This window comes from Taeniopygia guttata, chromosome 5 (assembly GCF_048771995.1).
Source record: "Taeniopygia guttata chromosome 5, bTaeGut7.mat, whole genome shotgun sequence".
In the NCBI taxonomy this organism is placed as follows: Eukaryota; Metazoa; Chordata; class Aves; order Passeriformes; family Estrildidae; genus Taeniopygia; species Taeniopygia guttata.
This window is the reverse complement of record NC_133030.1, coordinates 23,824,998-23,842,222: the sequence shown is the minus strand read 5'-3', so window position 1 is coordinate 23,842,222 and position 17,225 is coordinate 23,824,998.

The window sequence follows — 17,225 nt, the reverse complement described above, 5'->3', positions numbered from 1 at the left end:
GGGTAAGAGTGGCTGGGAAGGAGGAATTTGTCTGAATAGTAAATCAAAATTAAATCAGATTATTTTTAATTAAATGTGAAAAAATTAAACTTTTTTTTTTTTTTTTTTTTTTTTTTTTGTTCACTGTGTCTCCTCTCTCTCTAAAAGCAGTGTAGAGCACTTTGAGAATTCTTCTCATGCTTTGTTCAGCTGAAGTGCTGGTATCTCCCTCCCGCTGTTTGCATCACAGGCATGTTTGTACCTACATCCAACAGGACTGTGGAAAGACCTGGGGGCTAAACTGTTTACAGATAAAAGCAGCATCCTCTGCAAGTTTAATCTGACCTTACTCTAATTAGATACTCTTTTGCCAGCTGAAGATCAGGGAAAGGAAATGAGTACTGTATCTATCTAAACACTAATTAACCATAAAGAGCTCTTTCAATTGGAAAAGTGTTAGTAAAAATCTATATTATTTCTATATTATTATAAAAAATACTTAAAAGCAACCTTTTATGAATTTATGTTTTGGCCAATACACAGAATAACACAATATTATGAGTTGGAACAGACCCACAAGGATCCTTTTGTACAGCAGTCCAACTCTTAAGTTTGGTAGTTTTAAATCAGAATGAAAGTGAAACATGAAATATTTTATCAACTATACTGAATCAAAATTCAACTTGGGCCTTTCCAGGAGGAATTTCTACTACTATTTTATATGAGATTGGGGCTTAAAAAAAAAAATCCATATTTTGCACGCAGCAGAAGAATGATACTATTAGCATGCTCCTAGAAAGTTATATGGCAAAGTTCAGACCCCCTGTAAAGGCAGTGAAGCCCTGAAATCAGATGACCAATAAAAATAGGAACAGATATCTCCCATCTGTCATCTTTTAATCTTTATATGTGTTTTTAATCCCTCAGGTTTTGAAGTTTCCTTAAAAACCTCTTGTACATGTTGTTTCCCTGTGTTGTTTGACTTGGAGAATGATAATATTGATGTTGCTGGAAAGTTTTAGTGGTTTTTTTTTTAATGATTACTAGTAGTAGTGTCTACAAATGGTAATCCTCTTATAAGCAAAAGTAATTAGTCATACAGTGACAAAAGAAGGTGAAGTGACTGAAGTGATTTGCCTTTGGATCCATGTATAGCTGAATTGCAGACTCATTCATTCTCTACTTTATGTGTTACATTATGCTGGATCATTATGCTTGCAGGACAGTATTTTTTTCATGCTGTGTGCCAGAGATTGTTTCTGGTTTGGGCAATGAATGATTCCTATGTTGTTCTCCTAATAAATGCACATTCAGTAACCAATTCAGCTGTTTGTTCTGAAGAATATTAACTACTTGAACAAGTAGTTCCTCCTGGAAGGTATTTGTAACTTCCTGGAGTCCAACCACTCACTTCTTGTCTAAGAAACTTAGAAAAAAAGAACAGAAATATCTTATGTAAAATGATGAAACTGCCTTTAGTTCTGAATTCTGCTGCTTCACGTATTATTTGTGTCTTGGTTATGACAGCCATTTTCAGGGCATGGGGAAAATCTTGATTACTGGAATAATTTGTTTTTTTAATACCAGATTAATTAATGAGTTTTGTGGTAAATTAGCAATAAAAGTATATTTTTAAGTAAAGGTTGCTGATGAACAGATTTTGTTCCCTGGAAGACTCCTAATTTTCATTTTCTGGAAAACTCCTTCTCAATGATGTCTAGGTTTGGAAAGACAGGTGTCTGCTAAGGAAGGGAGGAGCCTCCCCTGAAATGGAAAAATGTACACCCCTTCACTAAGAATTGTTATAAATTTGAAATTAAGGGGGGCTCTCTGGCAAAAATATGGGAGCAGGAATAACAGTTCTTTATTAGGGAAGAAAATAAAAAGATAAAATAAACAATGCAGTGAACCAAAACAACACTAAAAGAATACAATCTGTTGGACAGGGTGTTGGTAGCAGTCCAATTAGAATCGTGGCTGCAGTCCTCCTGCAGTGTCAGGTGTGGTTTTGTTGGAGCAGTGACAGAAAAGGTGCAGTCTTCCTCTGAAGAGGCAGTGGAAGAGACAGCTGTTCCTCTGGGAAAAATCCAATGCAGAAAAAGCTGTGATGGTGGGCCAGAATCTCACAACTATATGCAGGTAGGAATGCTTGGCCCCTCCCTCTGGGCGGAGCATCTCACAATGGGATGTTATCGTTCTTATCAGTTACGTAGTTACATTCAATGGCTTATTATCAGCAGATGTCTCCCCGGAGGGAGGATTGATTGTGGAAGAGATAAGAAAAAACTGCCCACTTAACACAAGACAACTGCCATACAGATGGCAAATAGAATACATCTTGCTTTTCAATCTGGGACAAGGAAAAAAGATCCTGAAGAATCTAGCACATGGATTTGCCAGGCTTATGGTCTCAGCTTTCCAAATTAACAATTTACACAACAGGCAAAATTGGAGAAAAGGCTAAAAGATGTGCAAAGGCAGAATTAGACCTCTGATGCTCAGTCATTTTGCTAGATTATAACTCACCATTGTCTCTGATCTGCATTGTACACTCCAATCCCTCAACAGCTACAAAGACACATTATCAACTCCATTCCCCTAGCATCACTCCGAAAGCCTCAGGTCAGGAGCTCTCCATAAGTAACAAGCAGAAAACGCCTACTGTCACAGGTGGAAGAGCAGAACCAATTCCAGGAACTGGGAAGGGAAAGTGGGACATTCCTGTTAGTGCCTTTTCCATTTCTTCATTCTGAACAAACAAAAGAAGCTATGATATATCAGACTTCTGGAGCCAATTTTCATCACCACTATTGCTTTGCTTAGTTCCTTGAAAACAAGCAGGTTGCTGGGAGAAACTTTATTAAAAACAATGTGAAATTTTCTTCTGACTATACTGACTTAAAAATGCAACTGAGATAGTTAAAACTTTAAAAAGTTGGTTTATTTCCTGTTTTCCCATCACATGTATTCCCTGATGATTCAGATCTATTCTGTGTCTTCAGAACTTGCATTCTTGTGAAGGAAAAGGATGCAGATATGGAGCATACAATCAGCATTTTGATAAGGGCACACAGGACAGATGTATAGGCTCATCCCTGAGACTTATTTACAGCTTCTTTCTTTTCCTCCTCTGTACAGCAGAGGCATTTCACAGATTCTGCTCTAAAAAGAGCTAAGTGATTTGGGGATTTGTTTTATCTTCTTTTTTTCTCTTTTTTTGGAAATAGTAAACTTTCTGGACTCAGTATCCCTAGACTATTTGCAATGTCAAAATTAGTTCCCCCGTGTCATTTGATCTGATTACTGAGTAATGCTAATGGAGGATACAGTAATAAAAATGGAAGTGTTTGGATTTTGATTGTTTTGCCAACAGTAAAGATAAAATATTTGTATTCTAAATAGACTGTAATTCCTAACAGCAGAGAGGGCAGGAGCTGTCTAAGTGAAAATAAGAAAAAGAAAACATGCCACATTTGGTTCAGATCAAAAGTGGAGTTTTTAAAGTTTAGCTACTGAATTAAAAAATCAATTATTTTCACAGCTCCTTCTGAGAAGCCATACCAAACAGTACTTTTCTGTCTGAACTTTTCCCACCCTGGAAAATCCTTAATAAATCCTTCGGTGCAGGATGCGTGAAGATTGTAGCAAGCAACAAAACCACAACAGCACTTGTAGAAAGCGTGATCTAGATTTACATTGCTGCTTGCCACTTGCTAGGTGCAGTGCAGATCTGTTAAGGATCTCAGCAGTATCAGAACAGTGTCAGTGCCTGCCCCATCTGGCAAAAGAGCATCCCCTATTAAGACTGTTTTATATCACAGAAACTTCTTCCCAAAGAAATACTTCCAGGGCTTTAGAAGGAAAAAGTTCAAAGACAATTGAATTTTTGTGAGAATACTACATCAAATATTGAAGACACATCAAAAATCCTAATCATCCTTCATCCATGCCAGAAGTTACACCTGAACTGGTTCATCAGCTGCTAAACACTTACTGACTCATTGCCAAACTTCACCTGTATGGATGTTGCTCACGTTCCTGTCTTTTGCTTAATGAAGTCCCCCAGTGAATGTACCTTCAGTTTGGGAATCTGCCTATTTAATGCTAAAGCAATATTAAAACGACAAGGTGTATTTGGAACTGGTCCTTGTTTTTGTGTTAGAAGCTAGCTTTAGGTGGATTATCCATGTAGCAATTAAGGCTGTTCCACGGTGTGCCCTAAGCAGGATCAGCGTGCTGATGTCGCACAGCAGTGCAGGCACGTGGGTGTTTCCAGGCAACAGCCCTCCCTGAAGTGCTGTCCCCAGCAGCCCGGAAAGCTGCCTGCCTTGCTCAACAACTGGGTGCTGCCAGACCGCCCAAAGCTGCCTTCTCCATGTGCACCTGGAGCGTGGCTGAATCCACCGGCAGTCACTGCTGCCCTGGATAACAGCTGGGTACAGCCTTTGTATCGATGCAGAAAGCCTGTGTATCTGATCTCAGAAAGCATCTGTTAAACAGAGCTGTTATCTTCTTGTTTGAACCATTAGTAAACTGGAATACAGAAATTATTTGCCTTAGGTCCTTAGGTAATCCAGAAATTTTGTAGAGGAAAGAGAAATAAATTCCAATTGACTGGAGTACTGTGCTTTCCCTACAAGATCACACATGCATTTTTGGATCTCTTACAAAAAGAGAAGACCTTTCAAGAATATAGATATAGGGATCTCATAGGACCCCAAAGTTTGGACGTCAGATTTGAACTCTGGGTTGCCTAGGGTTATTGAAATTCTTTATGAATAGCCTGCTGCATATAGCTGCACACAGCATGGAGCACTGCTGTGGACGTTAATCACAGCACTGTGTAAACATATTTGCCATTTAGAATTCAGCATACATTTAATCCTTCAGTTCAGAGAAATGCTGACAACAAAGAATTTTCATCTGGCAGATTAATTTCTCTTTTATTACCTCTTCAGAAAATCCTGCACTGGTATCTCATCTTCTCTAGATGATCCAGAGAGTACAGGGAATTGGATATACCTGCGGTCAACAGTTGCCAAAATCTAGTTTATAGCTAATAGACAGCTATCCCAAAAGATAACTGAAGATGTTTGTATAAGATGGTGAGAAAAAGGGACAGTTGAAAGAATAGAGTTGCAGAAAAGTCTTTTTAGGTCTGTATTGCCCTTGTTGATACTAGATGAGATGTCAAAAGACAGCCCTAACTTCTCATAGGCATTAAGGAACTGTGATTTTTATCACAGTTCATGAGGGCAGGACAGCAAGAACATGAAGTTAAATTATACTAGAAGTGATGAAGTTCTTCTAAGTGGTTTGCAATTCCATCCCTGGGGAATGATCTACCTCTGGACTGAGGAAAATGCAACTTTTACAAGTATGTTTTCTATGGATGCTATTTAGTTTCATGATTAGAAGTAATCTATTGTGTTAGTAGTACAGTCATCATTACAGTAATACAGAAAATTAAAGCCATCAATAGAGCATACAATCTAGAAATAGCAACAACATAACATGTAAAATAGCATAGCCAGGCCTCTAGTTTCTCACACAGAATGCAAAAGATCTGGAATTTGCCAGCACACAGACTGCAGTATGTCCTTCAGTTTCTCTTGAAGTGCACTGTGGTGCTGTGAACTGTTAACTGTTGCCTTAAGCTTGAAGGAAAAACTAATTAGGTAGCAGATGAGGTAGTACTTTTGCATGACTTTGTCAGCAGTCTAGGAATCACCAGGAAAAAAAATATGCAACTTAAGAGACAAAGTACTTTTAAGAGCTTCTAAATCTCTGGCTTCTACTACCACTCAGTGACAAATTAGGTCAAATATCTATGACCATGGCCCTAGGCTGTACCAAAGGCTTTCATATGCTCTGCTGGAGGCATCAGTTCACACTGAAAATTTCTAATGAACCTGTAGTGCACTGATTCAGTGTCAAGAAGTGCTGAAACAAAGCAAAAGCAATGCCTCGGCAGCTACTGATCCCCTGTGGCACAGCATGCACTCATACACCAGGATGGTGTTGTAGAGGGGAGAATCAGAGAGAGACAGGATAACAACTTTATTAAAAATGACTGCTCCTGCTGGAACAGAAGAGAAGGGAGATATTAGTGGACCTGACTGTGCACAAAGAGAACAGATGTTGGAGGTTAATGGAGCATTAGTGAAAGAAAGAAAATCAAAGTCTTCTAATACCTGGAATAGTTATTTTAGTCAGAGGATTCTTTACCTGAAATGCACAAGGTTTAATCATAGTTGAAATATAAAGTAAGACACTACATGACCTTGTTTTGCATAAAAGGTTTCGGCTGTACTTGGCTCCAGGATTGCCCTCTCTGAATTTCTCACTTCAGAAGTATTACCTGCAGGCATTGCTATCAACCTAATTTAACTGTAATCATTGTCTCTCCAAATACACATAAAGATTGGAAACTTCCTTCTGAGGAATTATTTTGTGTTATGAGGAACAACGGATTAAAAAAAGAAAAAGGATACTTACATCAAGGAAAAAAAATTATGTACTATATAAACATGCCCCGTATTTCTGTTGTACAGTTACAAGACACAAATGAACAGCTTGTTTGCTGTTTTACCAGCAGTAAATTGCAGACATAAGTGATTTCCAAGTGGTAATAATTACTTTTTCTAGTAATATTAAAGACTCCATGTGACACTGTAAAAATATAATTTATAACTTCAGGATTCTATTTTCCTTTAATAGGGAGACAGGCCTGTGAGCTACCAAACTCCCTGTGAGAATAGTTTAAAGATCACTGTGTGCATTTCATTGCTAACTAAAAGAACTGTGTGCTGACAGACTTAAAAACTGAAATCAATTGTTTATTGAAAGAAGCCTCAAGGTAGTGAAAAAAGATAGCAAAGTATTCTCAGGCTGCTCAGCTGAAGTGTCTCAGAGTTTAGTCTAGCTAAGTGGCCATATATCCTGGCTTTACAGATGACATTCATTTCTCCCAGGAACTGCTTGGGGCACTCTGGAGGTGTTCAGGTTTTGAGTTGATTAGAAAAAGGTTTTTGTTTTGTAACCACAAACTGTTTCCTTTTTGCTGCACTGAACATAAATGATTCTTCTTCAGTGTCTCACGACAAATTCAATCAGATAGCAGGTTAGTAGTAAAGTTCTGTATCCTGAGAAACACAAACATACAACTGCCGAGTTACAAGCTGGCAACAGTGATGCTAAATAATTTCTTTTAAAGATGCTTCTGCATGACTATTGCATTTACTTGGAAATATAATCCAAAGTGAATGAGTAGTTTGCTTCTTTGTTTTAATAAGAAGTTTTTCTGAGTTCTAGAAAAATGGAAACCTGATAAGGCTTATTTGACACGTAGTCTGCTTGTGAACTATGAGGCTACAGTATATAAACAGAGTGAATGGGGCTAGAAGCTGGGTATAGGCAGCAGGCTGTTGGCCTTTAGTTAGCTTTAGAGTTAATGGTACAGTGATGAGCCCAGTGCCAAGCAGAAAATGTGTTTGTGTTGTCAATACATTTCTGCTCTGAGAGCAGAGCCCTGTTGCCCATATTGTCTCTTCCACACATACGCTAATCTGCTTCCAGGTTCCTTCTGGAAGGAGCCAGCTGCAAATATTTCAATAGTATAAAGAACAGCAAAGAAAATGAGTTATAAATGTCTGGGTGTCTAAGTTCAGATATTAGATTGAGAAAAGAAAAATCTAAGCTGAATAACTGCAGAATTTTCATAAGAGGGAAACATTCTTTACTGTGAGGGGAGAAGCAGAAGCCTCATCCCTTGCGGCTTTAATAGCACACCAGAGCAGAAAAAATATTCACAATTTCTTTTTTTTTTTGTGAAAGGCAGATGCATTCCATAAGGTTATTTCAATGAGGAAGCATTTTGAAGAAAAACACTATATTGGTAGAATAACAAATAGAATTATTTAGTAATGTTTTTCATATGTAATTTCAGGATGTATTTTATTAACAAACAGAGAGTCCTTTATACAAAACCAGTTTCTTTTGTTTTGCTCTCACATCCTTCATGGTAATAACAAAGGTATTGTCAAACAACTTAATGACACTTGCTATTTCATTCTCTGCACCTCCTAATGGGAAGAAGAGCAGAGATTGTCATACTGGGTTAGACTAGGATCCTATCTCAGAGGAAGACCAGCAGAACATTTGTTTCTGAATATTTAGGAAGCAACACACAGCATAGCTATATGAGCCATCCATTGAAACACAGTTCCCAGTCCCATTTCCTGAGCTGGAAGCTGCCTCTAGACCAGAAGAAGTAAAAAATAATCTTTTAATGTCCCTGATATGACATTGAGTCTCACAGTTGATAAGTATGAAAATTTTCATTCTCTTAATTCTAGCTGCAACCATGAATTCTATTAATATTGAAAATGAATGATCTGTGACCAAAACTATAGGGTAATTTAGCTGTAACTGTGTATTTTGTGCTTTCTTCCAATTTTAGTGTTCATTATCATTCCAAATATTAATTACCAGCTATAGCACAAAAATATCTTAAATTTGTAGGTTTCATCATGTCAACAATATCTTTCAAAAGAAGGCATTATACTTTCAACAATTTATACAGTGTATGAGTTTGAGCACATGAGCAATAAAAGAAGCAGACCTTGGAAAGAGCCAGGTAAATATGATGTGAAACATTGGTAAATTTAAGACTCTAAGGAGTTTAAAAACTTTGACATACATCAGACACTAGGTTTTTGGGTTTGTGGGGGGGGGGCATTCAGATAATAGCAACATTAGCAAAGAAACAAGATAATAAGCTAAATGGGAAATTATATAAATGGTGATAGATTAATTTTTGCAACTGTCATTTCAATTCAGTTTAGTCTCATATAATTGTCTAGTTACTGCTGCTCTTGGCTCTGTATCAAAAATGGTCTTGAATCATCAAACAGAAAATCCCAGTTGTACAAGATTCTCCAAGAAAAGACTCAAACCCTTTCTTATGCCATTCCTCTTGCAGAAAAGTAGAACACTTCAAAAGAAACCATGCCACCTAATGCTATGCTAACCATTACAAATGCTAGTAGTTACCAGTAAATATATGTCTTATTAAATATTGGCCATGTAAATTAAGCAATGTCCTAGTTATCTCTGTATGCATTTATCATGGCAAACCATTGGGGAATTGTATTCTTTTTACACAAACCTTCATTTGGCCATATACGTGAGATTTAGTCACTTCCCATTCTAATCAGCCACTCAGAGTAGTTGCAACAAATTAAACAGCATCTGTTTTCTGCCTACCATATTAAATGGCTGCATTGCATTAGTGAATGCAGTCATGTTTCACCCACTCACTCTCTTCAGATCTCTTTTTCATTGACTGCTACAGGGACATTTTCTCTGAGAGAAAGAGGAAGAGGTGTAAGTTAATATTCTGAAGTGACAGGCTCCCACAAGTCCAAAATATCTCTATATTTTTTTCAGTGTACTTTGGATTCCTAATAAAATGGGATATCATGTATAAATGTGAGAAATTATTTAGTATCACATTTCTTACAGCAAGAAAACAAATATTTCTTAGATGGTATGGGACATAGTCCTGGCAGCTGAAAGGAGTCAGTGTAGAGTTCTTAATTTCTCTTAGTTTAAAATTACTTTTTAGAAAGAAAACTGCAGATTCAATAAAGAAGTTTAAACAGTGTTTGTTTTCCTGTATGAGCTCATGCATCAATTGTGATGAAATGGAGCTGGCTTGGTGGAGTGTATCATTGAAAGGGTCTTTCACATATACCTCACTCCTCCAAAATGCTCAGCTGATTTGCCAGCTGGCACTGGAAAACCCCCACAAAGGGAGTGATTGCTGAGAAAGAGTGGGAGAAAAAGGAGACATACTTCTGTTCCACTCTTAAATTTGCTAAGAACACCTGTTTTTTGACAGTTGTAGGAAGTAACAATAGAAGGTAGTTAGGTAGAATGAAAAATTAAGAAATGTGAAGAGTCTGTAAGGATTACAGTTTAGATTTAAGAATAGCTGAAAGCTATTATGTGCATTGTCCATCCATTTAACACAAAAGAGCTTCACAGAAACTATGGCATATAGACACTTTTGTTCTATATGTGATTGCCTCTAATGAAGAATATAGCACCAAACATATTCCATCACCATTTCTCCAAAGAGACTGCAGTGAACTTCCTTACAGCCAACTACAGCCAAATGGCTTCTACTGTCCACATATCCCCTATTGATAATTAAAAGTAAAGAAAAACCACAAATGTGGCTCATGCCAAGATGGGTGAATTTGGCCAGTCAGGGTGCCCTCACCACAGTCGTCAGTTACATGTTGCCTGTTCTATGCTCACGCCTAGGACAACTTTCCTCTGTTTGAAAATTAATTTTCCTCCATGGAGATAATTCTGTTTAATTATACTACAAATGACACAGGCTGGTACAGCTACTGTGTGGTTCTTTGGGGGAAAAGCAAAGCCATGTTCACAGCAGTGAAATCCTGCTGGAAATATCTATTACAAGATGTGACTACACATCACTGCCTGTAAGATGGATGGCACAATAAAGAAGTGAAAGAGGGCACTTCTCAATTCAAATTGACACAGCGAATCCCAGAAAGCCTATTTTAACAAGATTCAATGACTCCAGGACAGAACTCTTATGACTACATTTCTAACTTTCTCTCTTTTTCTACCCAGTCATCAAGACTTTCAGGACTTATATGCCTTTGCTATGGGTAGGAGCTGGTAACTTGGGAACTCAGATAAGACAGGACTGTTGAAAGCTGTGTTTTTGACCTGAAAGCAGTATTCAAATAAGGTGGCCTGACTGGGCACACATTGTCTGCATCAATCTCTGTTTCCATATCAGAAATTAAAGGCTCTGCTGAAGCTTGCTTGTGTCTTAGACTCAAGAGGCTAGGGAGGCACCACTAAGTGAGCAGTAAGAGAAAGGCAAAAAGCTGAAAGCAGTAGAAGAAAATTAGAGACAGAGACCTGGAGGAGACAAAGCAGCCATCAACACAGGCAAAATTGAATTTTTTTAAGAAAACCCTTAATATTGCAGAAGTGAGGAGTTTACTCTCCCTTTCAGATTTTCTGTCCCTCCTTTTATTATTTGCCCTCTATAAATCCCTTCTTGCAGACTCCAGTGAACAGGAACAGAAATTCCAGGAACAGACTCATTTTTGCTCAAGCCACTTAGCAATAAGGCTGGCAATATGAATTGCCAGTCACATCAGGCTAGTGTTGTAATCCTTTGTAAGAAGAAATTGGACTTGTTTTATAGGTCACATCACTTTTTAAAAAATGTAACCCAAGCAACACTGATTTAGGCTAGCATGGAAACACACATCCAAAGCCATTAAACCAAAATGACAATTTGGGGGATGGAACAGAGTCAGACAGGGGCCGGAAACAAAAGATTATTTCTCCTGGGCTGTCTTTAATTATGAAGCATAAGTATAAAATTCTTTGTCACAAGTTCAATAAGAAAATCTAGTGGGATTAGCAATTAGCACCATCAGGGTCCTTTTAAACACTGCATCATCCACACGGTGCCTTTGGAGATCAGAGAGGGAAATCTGAGTTCTTGCTCATTGTTGGAGTCCCATGTGGGAAAATTAGTAACACGTACTTGTAGGCAGTACCAGCACTTCTTCTCAACCAGCCAGCCTAATAGCCCACTGACTGAGGTGACATAATATACCAGCAAGAATCTACTCCTGAAATCACATTGCTGTGGCTGCTACTGGCTGCTATCCAGTTAAAATAACGTCTGAGGACAGGCAAGATCAAGAAATCCAAAATGCAATGAAGTGGGACACAAGTTTATACAAGTGTTTTCTGAAACTTCTTCACTGATTAAGGCTTTATCCAGACAGGCAAATAAATCTCCTGAGAAATATCTTAAAATTAAAAAACAGAAGCTTTGGATTGGCCAATCCAAGCTGGTAGGAACATGAAATTTGTGCTAATCAGATAACAGAGACACCATTTACGAGAGGTGAAGATCTAATATATTTCTACTTATCTAAGTGAGATTTATCAAAAGCTGAACTCTACTTAGTATATTTTTTATTTGATTGAAGAATTTCTAAACCAGCAGTGGTATTTCACAATTCTCAATTTCTTGACTGTAAAACTAACAAATAGCTTTCAGAGGCCAGGTTTGCAGCAGTTTCAAGACTGAATACAGGAAGAATCAAGGGTATATTCTGTTGTAAAGACCAGGGAAAAAACCAGACAGTCTTCCCTCCAATTCTAGGACTTCTCAGGATCAGTTTGACGATGTGATGGCATCTGAATTGGCAGAAGATATTTGTACTGCTGAATTATAGAGCTCCCTGCATGAAAACTGTTCTCACTGTAAAGGCACCTTGCCCAGATTTGCCCCTTTTAGCCCATTTCTAACCCATGTACCAAAGCAATTTCTGGACCTTCTGTTTGGTCTTGGTAGGAAAGGGGGACACTACATGCTTCAAATCATCTCAGCCACCGAGCAAAGAAAGTCATAGTGTTCACTATGTACTATGTACAGCTGTCATCTGTAAATACACTTCAGAATCTTAGACATCAGTTTCTAGATATAGATTATCCTAAACTTTGAATCAAACACTTTAGAGGTGGTAGAAATTGTTCCAGTGCAGGTGTTATATCTTTGAAATGTCATTTTCAGCCATAACATTTGAGTTTACTTTTGCTTTTAGATCATGACACAAGTTATGAAAACTTTTTCTGAAGAAGGAGATATAGGAAGAGAGTGGGAAAGTGACAGTTCTTCTGAGTCTGTCTTTCTCCCAGGCATTCATATTAGAATCATTTGTTCTTTTAGTTTTCATAAGCAATGTCGTGGTTTTCATAATTACCTGATTTTTTCCCTAACTGAAACCACTGTAGCTACAGGGCAGTGGATATGAGGAATTAATTATTGAGGAAAGTGGATGGTAGAGAATAGATGCAGTGACACTGAAATTAAATGAATGCAGAAAAGAGAAAATAAAATGTGAGTTAAAGAGCAGTAAATCTTGCACAGGAAGGGAACAAGACAATTGTGAATTGGTCCAAATACTCCCTTACAACTTCTGTGATGGCTGCAGATGGTGACGAGGTGACATTTTATGGTTACTCTCCTGACCTAGACATAAACCAAACATTAAAGGGCTATTTGCAGAAATTGTCTTTCTCTTGAGGCTCTGGGCTGTCTCTGTGAATGCTTTGTCCCTTTCTCTTTCCTTCACTTTCTGTTTCTATAGGCAAAGATTATGAGTTTTATACCCTCCGATGTTCCTCTGTAGAATGTCAGCCTCAAAAATTCATCTTGAAAATTTCTCTCCTCCCCCATCTATCTTCTCTCTTCTGTCTCTGGGTGACATCTGGTGTATTGGCTGAGGTCTCCAGGCAGCTTTGTACAGCTCCAGACTCGCCTAGGGCAGCTGGCTGGAGTGATCAAAGGGGACGACTGAGTTGTTTTGTTTTTGCTGAATGTCGGTTTAAGTCACCTTTGGGTTCTGGGGATTTTCAGAACAGCTTTTTATTTGCAACTGACTTGCACACAGTCTTAATGTTGGAGGAATGGAAGCAGACTTCAAAGAAACCTACAGTTTTCTTTAGTTCTTGAAATGTTCTCTCCTTCCCTATCTCCAGTATACTAACTAAATGGAAGAAACTTTCACCTTGGAAACAATGGTGCTTCTTTTTAATGACATGTTCTGTTGTGTACTGGAGAGTCAATACATTTTCTCCTCACTTGTTAAGGAGAAGTGCAAAACTGCCTTTGTTGACAGCAAAGATAATTTTCCTCAGTAATGAAGCAATTTTAGGATGCTTCTTATGTGAATAACCTCAGAAAGAATGTATATAGATTAATTTTTTTGATGATGAAGTTCCCCTGTCTTGCCAGATTTTCTTTATCTTTTATCCCAGCTTACTTTCAACTTCTCACCTGCTTGTTTCCTTGACATAAACACTAGAGAAAATCTTTCTAATGCACAGTAATTTTTTTAGTCTCTTTGTATTCTTCCCTTAACTCTTTCCTCTTAGTATCAAACTCTTCTTCTTTCTTTTCCCTCCCCATCTCCACCCCCAGTTATGAGTGGGTTTTGTTTTGCCTTCACTCATGAGATATTTTCTTGTTTTTCTACTCTGCCTTTTTGAGCTACTTTTTCCATGATATTTAAAAAGCTGCCTCTCATGTCTATGGCTTAGTCCTATACCTTATGCCCCTTGCCTATCTCATCTGAATTGACTTTGGAAGCTAATGCTCCTTGAACCTTTGCTCTGACTGCATAGGAGGTGGAATGGTAATTGTTTTGAGCTGATCCTAGTGCCAAGCACCTTGAGTGCCAGGCAGGCAACATTTGTGTTCTCCTAAGTTCCAGAGGAAAAAAGACCTTTCCATGCAGAAAATCAAAGTACAGAAGCATTCTGCTCACCATCTCGTCAAATCTGAGAGGTAACTGGCATAAGAGACAGCTTTTTCACCTCTGCCAGTTTTCCTGAAGCAAAGCATTTCAGAGCCCAGAGAAATGCTTTGGAAGGATAAGCATCTCAGACTGTTTCAAGGTGCCTTTGTCTTCAAAAAGATAACTGTTTTGAGACAGATTATAAAGTTTTTATACACTCAGAGAAGGAACTCAGGATTTTGCCATGGGCTTAAAGTAGATTTGCATAGTACATCATGCCTCTGCTGAGATGCCCTCAGATTCTGTAAGAATTTGGTGTTTAAGTGAAGCTACAAGAACTGCAGTTACTTTATTGAACTCCAAAACTTACAAGATAAACCTTTTTAGTATTTATGGAGTGCTGTCTTTTAACCTACCTTACCATTTTGTGGACTGCTTCATAGCAAAAAATCCACCAGTCATGGTGCTCAGTTCTATCTAAGATATAATTGTTCTTTACAGAGATCCTGATCTAATGGACTGATTGTAAAAGTTCAGGTTCTAGCCATTACTTTTGGCTTGAAGAGATATTTGTTCACAGTGATAACAGTATTATTTGTGTAATAACTGAAATAATTTGCCTTCATCTCAGGAGTGCATGCTGAATATGTCACCCAGCTACCTCATCTTCCAATCTGACAGCCTCCAGGGTTCCTCAGGACACTTTGGACATCCAAAATACACCAGAAAATAATCAGCTATGAATACATTAGCCTCAAGGTCTGCTGAATATCACAGCTTGAAACGCAGGATATGACTGCTAGCTGAATTTTTGTTTAAGAGCACAGTGCAGCATTACCGTGTGTTCAGTGTGAGAAATCATTAGATGAGACATGACAAACTGCTCAGTCATTCAGCCAGAGGTATTAAGGGAGCTGAAGATAGTGTACTTCAAAAGGAGCTAAAATCCTAGAGTGGCTAAGGCTATCTCTCTATTAACAAAGAAAACTCTCCAAAGGAGAGGCTGAAGCCTTTGCAGGGTCCAAAGGTAAAGGAAAAGAACATTGGTAAGGGCAGTAAAAATATTAACTGGGAATAGAAGGGGAGATTTAAATTCAATAAAAAGAAGATCTAGCAGTCGAGTTTATCGGTAACTTCCTGGTAGTTGAGTTCATCAGTGGAAACTGAAGTCTGCACTCCTATTTGTCATAATTCAATCTGGTGAAAAGCTAGGCCTCTTGCTTCTACAAAAAATAAATATTTTTGCTGTTTAAGGAATCTTGCTTTATTCACTCTTATATGCTCTATTTTTTTAGAGCAAACGATAGCCTTTCAGTCAACAGAACAGCACCTAAAGCACGTTTGAAAGTGCAGCTGGAAGGATGGTTTTTGTCTTAAAGGGTGAATCCAACAAGGGTGAATCCCAAGCAGCTGGTTGTGCTTGCAGGGACAGGCTGAAGCCTGTTTTCACACATCATACAACAAAAATAATAGAAGTCAATAAAGCAGCCCATTGGAGGAGGAAGAGCAAGGCTTTACAAGCATCAGATAATGTGATTTATCCAAGAAGACATGTGAAAAACAGAGTCATCTTTAAAAATTAAAAAAACCCCAACAGAATAACTGAATGTCTGACACATTGTCTTTAGAAACAGTATTCTCCAGAAAAAAAACAGTGATCTGTTTTGTTTTGTTTTGTTTTTTTTAGCCACACACATTTGTCAGTTGTGTCTTGAGAGGCAAAATACAAATTCTCTTTCATTTCAGGTACTTCCTACATTTACATTACCATAGAAATTATGCTTATTGGTTTTCCCCTGACAAAGGCTGATTTATGAATATTTCTAAAGGAACTAAACTTTTTCTTGCTTTGGCAAAAATGCTATTCTTCCCATTTCCTATTGTTATCTTCAAATGATTCACAAATTTATGCTTTTCTTCCTTTTCTGGTTACAAGTAGTTGAACTGAGAAAAGTCCTTCTGCAACTATTTTAAGTCCTTTTTTTTTTTTTTGGCTTTTAGCAAGTCTCTAAATATTTTGTCTAAGTGTATTGCTTAAATGTATTCTGTGGGCACTTCCACCATATTTCAGGTAGATAATTCTTATGGTTAGCAAATAATCTTAAATGGATCTGTTTTTACCTGCCCAGGCAGTGTGGAAATAGAAGTGGTTTGGAGGGCATTTTTGAATTACCTGAGTCAATATTGCTCAGGTGATATTTGGTCAATTTGCTTTCACCAAAACTAAAGGCCTCCTACAGTGGTTTGGGAAGGTATGCAGTCTGAGTTTCGAGTTCTGAGAATGCTGTATATTCAGAGCAATTACCTGGACAGGAAGGTTCCTACCTGAAATGTTTGTATTCAAACCCCTAATTTAATGTTTCCTGGTCAGACTCAGGATCTTCAACAGTTCATTAAATATGTACAAGACAGGAAAGACTCTTGGTTTTCACCAAATGGGAAAAAGCAGAATTTCATCAGCTCTCACTACTGGTAAAATTTTGCATCATCTTTGCAAGACTCAGACTGCTCTAAGAAAGAATCACAAATACCTAAGCAGAACTTTATCCATGCTTAAGATGGCAGTGTTAGATATAGACACCATCCAGCTCACTACAAACTAGCTCTAGGAGTTTTACTGGAGCGAAAGGTTTTTGATGGAAAGAGCAGTGACACATACTAGACAAAAATGTCCAGAGCAGCTTTAAAATGATGCTAAACTGAATGTCTGACATAGGCTACATTCTGGCTGTGCTGAACTGTAACTGCTTCAGGAGAATTAATAAGGTCAAAGCAAACAGCGTAAGAAACTAAAGTGTGAACTTCTCCAAAATGCCATGTCCTGTGGAGGTAGAAACTATTTCACAAGATGAAAGGAATCTAATGTGATTT